The sequence below is a fragment of the Manis pentadactyla genome, chromosome 5 (assembly GCF_030020395.1).
Source record: "Manis pentadactyla isolate mManPen7 chromosome 5, mManPen7.hap1, whole genome shotgun sequence".
Lineage (NCBI taxonomy): Eukaryota > Metazoa > Chordata > Mammalia > Pholidota > Manidae > Manis > Manis pentadactyla.
Genome location: NC_080023.1, coordinates 85,215,618 through 85,228,209, shown reverse-complemented (window position 1 = coordinate 85,228,209; position 12,592 = coordinate 85,215,618). Strand labels below are relative to the sequence as shown.

At 37.0% G+C, this 12,592-nt stretch overlaps 1 protein-coding gene across 2 annotated transcripts in view; it reads left to right on the top strand.

Moving 5' to 3' along the window:
- PPP3CA (protein phosphatase 3 catalytic subunit alpha) overlaps positions 1-12,592 on the top strand; it is a 297,778-nt gene that overhangs the window by 55,224 nt on the left and 229,962 nt on the right. The window lies entirely within an intron of this gene.

Here is a 12,592-nt window from a genome sequence, read left to right as displayed (position 1 = left end):
GGCTTCCACCTCTATTTATGAGACCAAAATGACAACTTCCAAGGAGTGATAATTGATTGTCCTAGCTTAAGGCTAGTGTCTACCCCCACGTCAATCAACTACAAGGCAGTTGTGACCCTCCTTCTCTAGAACCCACCCCCTTTTATCTATTGGAGGGCATTGCCCCAGCAAGTTGCTTTCTCTTCTGCATCATTATTTTCTCCTCCTTCTTGGATCATTCCCATTAGTAGAAAAACATGCTATAATTTTTTGGTCTTAACAAATCCTCTCCTGAGCCCACGTTTTTATCCAGCCACTAGCAGAACTACACAAGAGAGGTGTATACAGTCTCTGTCTTAAATTCTCCTCCTGTTCTCTCCTGACCCCTCTCAAGTGCTTTTCCTCCTTCTCTGCTTCAGAACCTGATCTGGTCAAGGTCTCTACTAACCTGCAGTCATAGGCCCATCTAACTTGAGATAACATTAACACAACTGATAACACCATATCCCTGGGAACATTCTTTGCTTGAGTACCAAGACATCACACTCTCCTAGTTTTCTCCTACGTCATAGGCTGCTCTCAGTCCTTTTTTCTTTTTTGCTGATGCTTTTTCCTTTGCTCAACCTCTACACATGGAGACAGTCCTCTTTTCTTTGCTGTCTCTATGCACTCATGGAATGATGCCATCCATTCACCTGTCATGTATACACTGATGGATCCTAAGTTTGTCTACTGTTTGAATCTTTCTCTAGAGCCTCTGGTCTTACATACCCAAGTATCTACTTGACACCTCCACTTGCTTTCTGAATTAGTATGTCTGTAGTGAAACTCCTGCTTCCCTTTGTTCTTTCAGAGCAGCAACACTAGCCTTCATGATGTTCTTCCAATGAAGAAAACAGTCTTGCAGGTCAAGGCCTTTGCATTTGCTGTTGCCTCTGCCTGCCATGCTCTTCTCTCTGGTACCCACACAGCTTGTGTCCCCACCTCCTTAAGTCTTTGCTCAAATATCACCACTCCCAACCCAACCACTTTCTCTTCTCAATTTTCTCTGCAATGCTTGACATAATATGTATTTGTTTATTTATTTTTTCTTTCTTTGCAAGAATATGCTCTATGAGGACATCGGCTTTTGTCCATTTTATCCACTAATGTATTTCCAGTTTCTATGTCAGTGCCTCATCCATAGTAGGTGTTCAATTAATTATGTCAAGTGAAACACTACGTGAATACTGTTATGATGGTGTATAATGGCTGCAGTTTAATTCACTTTCAGGAACTGAAAATCCAGAAGAACTTCAATCAGTTTCTCCTTTGAGGCTTTATTTTAAGTAACTTTTTGGGGGACAGGAGCCCTTGATCTTAAAGGAAAATTTCCATTGTGTGCCTTTTTCTTGGGCAGCTGTGTCTGAGAAAATTGTTCATCCTAGCTTCTTCTTGGAATGAATCTCTCCTCTGAACTTCACTTGGCTTTTCCCTCTTCCAGGTTGGCTTCTGTTCACCAAGCTTAGTTCTGCTTCCTGAACTCACAGAGCTTGCCCTTTTTATAGTAAAAAGTTTCTGCTGATGTCATTGGCTCAGCTGGTTTCAAACTGAACCCAGTTGAAGCTGGTGAGTGACTCTGCAAGTTACCTTTTGCTGGGCCAGCCTTAATTCTGACACCAAACAAGTCATATACAGCACCAACCATTCAGCGGTTATCACAGGAATACATTTCTTCACACCTTGTGTAATGGAAACTAAATGCTCATAGGCTGTCCATACAAATGCAGAACGGTCAGGTGTCTGACACTGCTGGTCATCTGCTTACTGCCTCTTTCTCTGCTCCTGCCCTTCCAGTACTTCTTAAAGCATTTTTGTTGCCCTTTCTTCATTCTGCTCTCTAAATGTCATTCCTCAGACCTGTAATTAAGCTACACAAAACTCCTTTCTCATGTTGTTCTCACCCCTCTGCTGCTCCTGCATCACATGTTTTTTTTTTGGCCTTACCATCTGTAAAATGAAATTGAATTGCATGTGTAGTGGGCAGGCTTTTTCTTTTTTAAAAGTAACTTGAATTCTAGGTGCTCATCTTTATTATTAATCTAGGATTCCCTGTAACAATTCCTATCTTGACTTTAGAATATTAAACAAACTTCTCTTCATGAGAACTTGACTGCCTTGGGATTCTTTTATTCAAAAAGTGTTAGGGTCTTAAGTGTGATGCCAAGACTTTTAAATTACATTTTTAGTTGGAAAAATGCTTTATTGGGAAGCCACTCAACTTTCCTAAAACAAATCTGTATAGTTAAAAACAGTCTTGCATAGAATATAGTGTGTACGGAAAATAGTGGCTGTAGAATTCTTGTAGCCAGAGTTCTGGAAGTTTTGCTAGCCATTGGCATGAATGGGTGATTATTGAATGGGTGGTATGTATACTGAATAGCTAGAGGGACAGGATGCTTATGACCAGGGTGTTTATAATCACATAGTTTATTGTCTAAATCAGGATGCTTTGAAGATAGAAATATGACAGCCAAGAACTGGGACTGCCTTATTCAGACCCTGCCTATGACATTGTTAACGTGTCAGAATTATGGGCAGGTCTCCAGGTTCTCAAGACACAATGAAGCTAATATCTCATTTGCATGGTGTTCCTGACCTGCTTTGTAGCAGAGAGAGAGAGAGAGAGAGAGACTCAGGAAGCCTGCAGTACAAGAGCCCTGAGGTCAGTGTGGAAAGGTCCATCTGTAAACCACAACAGACACTAGGGTGCTGGAGGCAGGGCCATGATGGGCATCAGGTTTCTCTCTGGGCAGTTAATGGACCTAACTCTGAGGACCAGTGAGAGGCAAAATTTAGAGTAATGAGCTAATAGAGGGCTGGCAAATAACAGGGAGATTTCTTTTTAAATTATATGGGGTAAAGTAAATGCAGTGTTAAATTTATTCCCAAACGTTGGGTACTAAGGTCATAGTTAAAAAGAACTGTTCTTAATTTTTCAGTAATGGATTTACTTATTATTCATGTTTTACATTTGCTTCTGTGTAAGAATTCAGAAGTGGATCTCTCCGTATTTAAGAAAATGCATTTTTATGTATTAGGCAGCTTCAGCATTGTGACTTGGGGAAAATACCTGGTTTATTGAGGCTTTACGAGAAATCAAGACAGATCCAAGGAAGATTAGGGAGAGGACTTAGAAGACTATAATACAGTCACTATTTAGTGTTGTGACTCACTGCCTCAGTTTTCATGGGAATTTCTGTTTAAGGAGAACACCGTATGTCATTGAAATAGAATTCTGAGCCCTCTTATTAAACTGCTGAGTAGTAGAAATTGGAGACCCTGTTTGCAGCCAACTAGTGCCTTGTGCTTAGTAAGTACTTTAATAGATATTATTGACTTGGTTTGGCTGCAGGTCGGCACTGGAAAAAGATGCAGTCAGAGCACCTATACTAATCCATTTAATTTTCAGTGAGTATTTTTGCCAGGCTGTGTACATTTCTCTATAGAAATTGTGGCTGATATTTTTTGTCTCATAGGAATTGTGTGCAAGTGAAAATTGAATGTGTACCTAACTTTATCCTGAATAATAAATGAACCTCTGAGGAGAGAAGAACATTAGAAACTCTTGCATACTTAGTTATCTAAATATTGATCACTGTAATGCTAGTGAAAGAGCAAGTCCTATCAAACTAGGAAATTAAAAAAAAATCAGAAATTAGCTGCTTTATTATTAATAAAACTACACTCCTTGGTATTTACCAAAATGAGTTGGAAACTTACATCCGCATGAAAACCTGCACATAAATGTTTATAGCAGCCTTATTTATAATTGCCAAAACATGGAAGCAACCAAGATATCCTTCAGTAAATGAGTGGATAAAAATACTGGTACATCCATATACTGGAATATCCAGAGATAAAAAGAAATAAGCTGTCAAGCCACCAGAAGAAAGGGAGAAATCTTAAATTCTTATTGCTAAGTCAAAGAGGCCAGTCTGAAAATTAAATGCTATGTTACTACAACTATATGACTTTCTGGAAAAGGCAAACTAAAGAGATAGTAAAAACATGAGTGATTCAGGGGTTCAGTGGGAGCATGGGAGAGCGGGGTGGGAGGATCAGGTGGTGAAGCACAGAGGATTTCTAGTGCATTGACACTATTCTGTATGATATTGTAAAGATGGATACATGACATTATGCATTTGTCAGCATCCACAGAACTATATGACAAAAAAAGTGAGCCCTAATATTAGCTATGGGCTTTAGCTAATAGTAATATATCAATATTGGCTCAGTTGTTACAAATGTAGCACACTAATGCAGGATGTTAAGAATAGGAAAAACTGTGGAGGTGGCCAGGAGGTATAATGGGAACTCAGTGTTTTTGTTCAGTTTTCTTATAAATCTAAAATTGCTTTGAAAAATAGTCTATTAACATGTTTAAAATGGCAAATCCATTTCCTAGTCCACAGTCGATGTCTATTTAATATGTGGTACAAGATGGAATGAAATGATCCAGATGATAATATATATGAAAGTACCATGCAAACCATAAACTCCTTCTCAAATGTGGAGGAAAAGAGCTAATAGAGAAAAATGAAAAAGTGAAATTGTGAAAAAATTCAGGGAAAAATATTGAGATGGTATAAGAAGGATTTAAATTTGAATTGAAGACTGAAACTATTTAAAAAATGTTAGTCTGCAGAAAAAATAATCAGTAAAATTTCCTTTAAGTAAAGGTTGACACCTGTACTTCCGAACTGTGTGAATTGGAGACACCCTTATGAATCAAATTACTGCTTGTGTATTTGCTTTTGTTCTAGAGGTTTCAGGTTACAGGTTTCAGAGGAGGCCATTTTCTGGAGGTACCTTTTGTTTCTTTCATTGTTTAATGTGGTCAGGTTTCTATAACCTTGATGCAAAACCGTGATTAGATACAAATGTGACCTCTTTACATAAGGAGCGTCCAGCAAAGAAGGTTGAAAAGCAATTAAAAGAAATAGAATAGTGGACTTTCATTTGCATGCTATTTATAACTTTGGGTCTTTGATCTGAAGAAAACTTGTAACTTCTCCTGTTAAGTTCTGAGTAAATTTTGGAATGACCTTGGTTTTTTAGCTTTCCTTTAATAATGTTAAGTGCAAATATGTTGAAGGTGTATTGCTGTTTTTCCTCAAAGAAGCTTCTTGTTGTATTTGGGAATAATTGTGGAAGTAGCTTTCGAATGATTTCTCTTTGGTAGAAGTATGTTTTTCTCATCCTTGTATTTTTTTTTTTTTGCAGTTGTCTATAGCAATGTGGGTGGTGCAAGGTTGTAATATGTTTCCAACCATATCTTCTGCAGGATTTGACATGAGGGAAGGTATAACTTTCTATATAGGCTTTTACAGAGAGGAACAAGATACTCTAGGAGCAGATGCAGGATGCCTACCTGCAGCCCTGAGGAGTCAAGAAAGCGGTCCTAGGAGCAGTGACAACTGAATGGGGCCTGAGTGACAGGTGGCAGTTAGCTGAATGAGGAGCTGCTAAGAGAGAGGGTGATTATTGCATGGAAATGATAGCTGTACAGAAGTGTAGAGTCAAAGCTGAGGAGAGTTTGAAACACAGGAAGACGGCCTTTATGTCTGGAGTATATGCTAAGTGAGAGTTTAGGAAATGAGGCAGTGAGGAAACAGGGTCAGATGAAAAGCCTGCAAGTAATGTTAAGTAATTAACTTTGAAGCCCAATCAAGGAAAACCATTCAGTTTTATTTTTGAATTTTGTACAGCTTGTGATTAAAAAAAAAAAATCAGATATTAATGATTGATTTTTAATGGCTTTAGATGTTATTATTTACACATTTTATCTGATTTAAATTGTCTTATTGCTCAGAATGGCTCAGAATATAATAAATCACCTGTTAGATTTGTAATAATTTAAATAAACTTCAGTTTAGCTTGATTAAAGTGTTTTATGAAGTGGAACATTAAATGAACTTTATAGACTCGATTTGTGGGAAGGAGGACTCTCTTTGAAGACAGAAAACTCCCAAAGATTTTACTAACCTGGGAAATGCTTCAAGTATTATTTTTGATTTATGTAATCCACAACTTTCATGCCAAAATAAAGCAGATGGAAGAAAAGATTAACGAGAGAAAGGACGTATTTGTGAACTCTGGAAGGATCTGATTTCTAAAGAAGAAATTGGAAAGACAGAAAGTAGTTTTGGGTTAGTACTCATCAGAATAAATTATGTCCTAAATTGCTAAACAACTCAACAGATTTTCAATCCAATTAGTTGAAATAAAATAATTGAAGATTGTGGAAGTTGCAGCAAAATAATAGCTGGGTGTCCTTCAATGGTAATTGAGTAATTGAGTAAAGACTGCAAAACAGGCTGAATGAAATACATTTTCTCATCTATAATGTTCTTTGTATCTACTCTTTGCTGTTTAAAGAGTTATTCTGCAGTTTCTTTATATAAAGTCTTTTTAAGGTATTTAATTTATTCAGATTTATTTTTTAAAATTTAAGCTATAATAGTCAACTTTCTATTGCTTTTTGCTTCAGGATGTTTTCATATTTCATCTCCTTTTTTCCTTCAGCCTGCAGTGTTGACAGGTTTTGTCAGTCCCATACAGGTAGCACTCTAAGCCCTCTTTCTGAAAGGATTCTTCTATTTTATTCTTTCATTCATTCTGACCATAGAAGTTTGACATATATTGAAGCTTATTTTTGAAAAGAGGATAAATAAAACTATTTACACCTGGGATTCAGTTTCATGTGAGTTGTTTTAATAAAATAAGCGAATAATTTTAATTATTATTGTTCTCTATTAAAAATAGAATCTTAGAGTGAAGAAATTATGTTCATTAATTCTTTAAACTAAGAGTAATAGAAATCCTTATGTAGTTGTGACATTACAAAAAATAATTTTGATTTAGGAAATAACACATATCAGTTTGTATTTTCAAAATGTCAACTAATACGTATCATGCTTAAATCTTTGAAGTCATCAATTGGAGGACCATAAGCAAAATGTACAGAATCTGCATGCTTTGAACTAGGTCGGTTATCTTAAGATCTGATTCTACTTTGAATGATCTAAAATCAGCCTGGAATATGTTAGTCTGGAGATGGTCTGAAGCCAGTTTAGTTTCTCTTCTCTTTCCAGCTGGTACCTCCTCATTCCTACCTGGGAACAGTTTGCTTAGTGTCTACCCTTTCAACTAGCTTCCATGCCCTATTAGAATGTTTAAAAGTGCTTGGGTTACAAGGTGTTTCTCTATAAATAAAGTACATGTTGTGCTGTCAACATGGTTTGCCATGAGGCAGATTTGATACAGCTTACCCATGGATGGTGTTTTTGTTTGACCCAGTGCCTAGGCCTTACTCTGCCAGGGACTGTTGTGTACAAGTACTTTACAAACATTGGCTCACTTAGTCTTATGAGGCAGCTGGGGTTATTATCCACATTGTACAGGTGAGGGAACTGGAGCACAGAGCCTCAGTGGGGGAACTGGGGTGGGAACCCAGGGTATCGGATGATAAAAGTTTCTCGCTGTGTTGCCTCTTCAAGGGTGAGAGAAGGATTGGTACTAAAGAGAAGTATGCTAATGGCTTGTAAGTTTGAAAACATTCTTCTTGGCTAAGCTTATATTGAATAAATAAATGAATCTTGTTATGATTACTTTATTACCCTGTATATTATTCTATACTTCTTGTGTATTATAGGATGAGGCACTCTGTCTTGGGAAGGTACCCAGACTTTGGTGCTTACCAGAACTGGGTTTATATCCTGCTACTACTTATAATTCTTATAATTACTTAAAATTCTAGGTAAATGTCTTCAAGTATAAAATGGAACTAAATGCTTCCTAAGGTAGTTGTGCAATTAAATGAGATAATGATTGTAACAGACCAAGTATATTGAACACATTCACTAAATGGTATGTAGTATTATTAAGTGCTGTAATTAGAATGATAGAGCTAGAAGCCATGTGGTAGAGGAGGTATGTCTAAAAAGAATGTTTCAGCATTATCATGTTATTGACTAAGGGTGGTGAGTGAGGTATATACCAGCAAGTGTGAAGATACCCAACCTAACTTGAGGGGTGGGAATGGGTGTCAGGGAAGTCTTTTTGCAGCAAATTAGGCCTACCTCTGAATAAAGAAAATTACATTATTTCCACTTGTTAAGTGAATTAAAAATAGTTACATCATTATATTATCAGCAGTACTAATAACTAAGATAACAGTAGTATATTTTAAATTTCCTTTTAAAAAGATAAATTGTATCAATGAGCAACATAAACACTTTAGCAATAGCATTTTTGTTGTGTGTGTGTTTCATTTTTCCCATTACATTTTTGGGCACATCTTTCAGTTTTGTTTGTGATTTAGCTACCTTGTGTCATTCCATGGGGAGAAGACTTTTTCCTCTTAATAAATGAACAGCAAGAAGCTGTCCATTTCCAGTGGTGCTGACTCATACAGCAGCAGGAAGACAAACGATGTCTGAAGATGGGAGGGAGGGGCTATGTAAGGTCCTCTTTCCCCTAAAAGGTAAAGCCACAGTTACAAAGCAACATATGGCATAGATAAATAAGCCCTAGGTCAGAAGTTTTTGTCCTTACTTACTGCATTTTTATTTGTGTTTCATTCTTGCTCCACTGGCTTACCAATGAGAAAACAAATGTTAATGCTTACTACCTTTCAAATTTATGGTTGCTTTTGCTAGTTGAAAAGTGAAAGGGGAATATCATTTATGCACTAAATGTCAACTTCCACTTATAATTGGTGATATGGATGTGGGAAAGTAGATAACTAGCACTTACTAATCGTGCTTGGCACTAGTATGTTCTTATTGGTTGAAAGAAAGAACTGTTGAATGAATTTTTATTATTCCAAATATAACTGTCTAGCTAAATGCATGACTTGTTAGTATTTGTGAGGAATTTATTGCTGACTAAATGCTGCTTTTTATTATAGAGGTTTAGAAAACATATGGAGTCCTATAAGGAGAAATCAAGAGGATTAGAAAACATGGGTATGGAGCACTGATATGTAGAAAATAGTGTCTGAGTTATATTCTCTAAGGGACCTTGAGGAGAACATTATGAAGTGGCAGGTAGATTTGCCAGTGGCTACAACTAGTTGCTGTCCCTAAACCTGAAAGTCACCCCTATCTGCATACTTTTCAGCTACAGAATTTACTCTGTATCCTTTGTCTTGTTTTTGTAATATAATGCAGATTATATTTTACAAATTTAGCCACAATATGATTTCTTTTAGAGGGGTGTATGATTCAGTATCGGTAAAATGAGTTAAGTTTTAAGGTAATTTTGGTAGGACCACAGGTCTTGCCTGTTCCAGAAGCTAGGAAATTGGCATTCCATGTAACACAGGGACCTAACAAAAAAGTATTAGAATGATTTTCACATGTAGTTTATGGAACTGTTGCAGGAGTTCATAGCATTACACTATATTTAATCTCCTTTGGAGTAGGGATTTACAAAAGGACTTTTAGACATGCAAACGGTAATGATACTGCTGATTAAAAATGGATCTTTTCCAGTTGTTAAAGTTTACCTAGGGAGTCAGAGGCTGCACCAGCCAAATTTAAATTTAAAAACTAAAGCCTATTCAGGTTATAAAAAGTGAGTATAAAAACTACTGGACAGTTAGGTCCTTTTTGTCAGTAAGCAGATGTGCTAGGTATCTTGGAGGTATACCTTAATATAACCTTTTAATAGACCAAAAAAGTCTTCTTGGAAACAACTTTCGATACCTTATTTCTTGTAGCATAGTGCATCTCAACTAATTGGTAAACAATTATTTTATGTCTCTGAATATACTTTTAGAAACATACAGCATTGTGCAGTGAGCCTTTCTTTTGCATCTGAGAGTTTGAAGGAAGCTTAGTGTGAACATCCTCATCTAGCACCCGATGTTAGGCGTTCCTGTATGCCTTGTGATAGAGCAATAGATTGAGATACACATTTACGACACTAGCAAGGTTTTTACTAAATATGTTTTTGGTTGTGTAGGTGCATAGGCATATGTATAAATGGCCTATGTTTTTCATGGCCCTCATCGATACTTCTTTTTATGTAATAGCTATAGCCACTTAAAGTCACAGATGTTAGATAAAAGGACCTTTTTAAAAATTTTGGCCCCTTGGAAATTTCTGTCTTTACACAACTTTCCTCAGATAACTTGATTGCAGTCTTTGCAGTACATTCAGAAGCACATGGAGTTATTTTCATTACCATCGCACATGCTGTGTGCCTTTAAGTCCATTTGTAGGAACTCCTCCTAACATTTAATCAAATCCATGGCAGCCAACTCAATGGCACAGAGATTACCTTGGGAAAAACAAAATTTTATGAAATGTTCACATGTTCCAGGATAAACTTACTGCCAGCTTCCAGACGCTGGCTAAATTAAGGCCTTCCTTCTACTGGTAATACATTTCTGGAGTACTGCCATATTTGGACTCTTATCTTACAAATACTTGTGTGTTATCTTCCTCATGATGTTCCTGTTTAAGTGCTTAATTATGACGGCAGTACACTTTCTGTTTCATAGCTGTAAAACAAAGTGGTTAGCACCTTAGCATGCCTGTGTTTCCAGCAGTGCAACTTACTGAGTGCCAGTCAATAATGCGAGGTTTTCTGGATTGTGGGGATATAGCAGTTAAAAAATATAAATAAATATAATAAGTAATAAATATGTAAACTTCCCCATTGCATGGAACTTAACATCCTTTTTTTCTTTTGATTAGGTCATTAACTCAATGGGTGGTCCATTGGATGATTATTATTGAACATTTTTTTTTGCATAAGGACACTTCTGTGTATGATAGGAGCAGGCAAAAGTGAGTAACATTTGATCCCTGCCTTCATGGTTGGGAATAACAAATATTGTTTATTTGAATTCTAGGACATCAGCTAAAGAGAAGTAGATTTAAAAAGATAGTTTGGGGCCATACTGTGCACAGCCTTGAATACAAACTAAGAAGATTTCACTTCATTCATTCATGTGTGGATGTGGAGGTAGTAAAGATTTAGAGCAAGAAAGTGGCCTGACTGGAGTTGGGCTCTGGATGATTATTCTACTTCCAGGGTCTAGGGTAGTAAGCTCTGGTCTAAATTGTAAGTAAGGAATTGTCAGATTTATGTTTGGAAAGATTTGTGATAGCTTGTTGCAGGCAATGGGTTGATAAAGGTGGATAGGCCAGTTAGGAGGGTATCTGTCTGTTAGGTGGAAGTAAAAAATACCCAAAGCAATATACTGACACTGAGAGATAAATCTGAGACTAATGGCAGAAATACCAACTAAATATGAGAGCTTAGTATATGAAGTGACAGAACAAAGTGGGTCTCGGATGACCTCAAATTTCTGACTTGCCATAAGATAGAGTGGTGGGCATGCAGGAAAATGGGGATGTGAGGAGTTGGGAGAACAACTTAAGCAACATAGAGATGACTTACCTGGCATACCAGGGTGTGAAGTGGTGGGTGAGAGGTGAGGAGTTAGAGCAGGCTGGCACAGTCTTCACTTTCAAGGTATCCATAGAGGAAAGGGACACAGTCAAAGGTTTTCTGTTGAGAGGGAACAGGATCAAAGGAAAGGCTTTTCTTTTTCTTTTCTTAGCATAGAGGAGACTTGAGAGTTTTTGTAGAAGAGAGAGAGTAGAGAACCAGTCCACAGGGAGAATCTGAAAATGTACTTCTGTGTAATTGATAAAACAATGGACTAGAGTGGCAGAGAGGCACTTTCAAGAAAATGGGTAGAAGATTGGCTTTGTACAAGAGGAGGGACACTTGCAACTCAGGCAAAGGAGTGAAAGGAAGGGGAATTGAGGAACAGGAGTTTTGAGGTGGTGAGGACAGTGGCTGTGGAATCTCATGGCAGTGGGGCTCAGTCTTCTTGGCAGAGTTTCCGAAGGCAGGTTGTGTACATTGCTAAAAATAATAAAAATGAAAAATGCCAATTTGGTAGTAGTAGACATAATAAATGAATTTAGTGACTGCCCTTATAGAATTTTTATAGCAGTTTTGTCCTGGGCTGAATGAATACTGTGTATGAACTTTGGGTAGCTAATATTTAGCAGGAAGTCCATGAGTCAACTCAGCTAAAAGAATCAAATTGCAAGATCACATTCATGAATATGACAGAAATTAAATCATGACAATGTCCTTGGCTTTTTCCTGTAGCTTCTTAAGGAAGAAACCTTGACTTATGTACAAGTCTTAGGCATTTGGTTTATAGGTATGTGACATGTATGACTAATGTCTTAGACCTAATGTGGCTCAGCCCATTAATTATATGTGTGTATATATATATATATAATATATATAATTAATACTCAGCATAGTAAACCATATGCTATTAGGATATTATGGAATTTGATCATTCTTAGGTTTGTCTAGGTATGGAGGTGAGATAAAGTAGACATTTTATTAACTTCAGCTTCTGAGTAGTTAAATGATTGCAGTGTTTTTCTGTGTTGTTGACTCTCTGACTTCTAGTTCTTTATAATGATACTGACATATCTAGGGCACTCTGCTACATGAGAGTGGTTTTATTGTGCTCCAGTTGATTCCAGTGTGTGGTCCCATAGCGCTATGGGTCGGAGTGAGAACT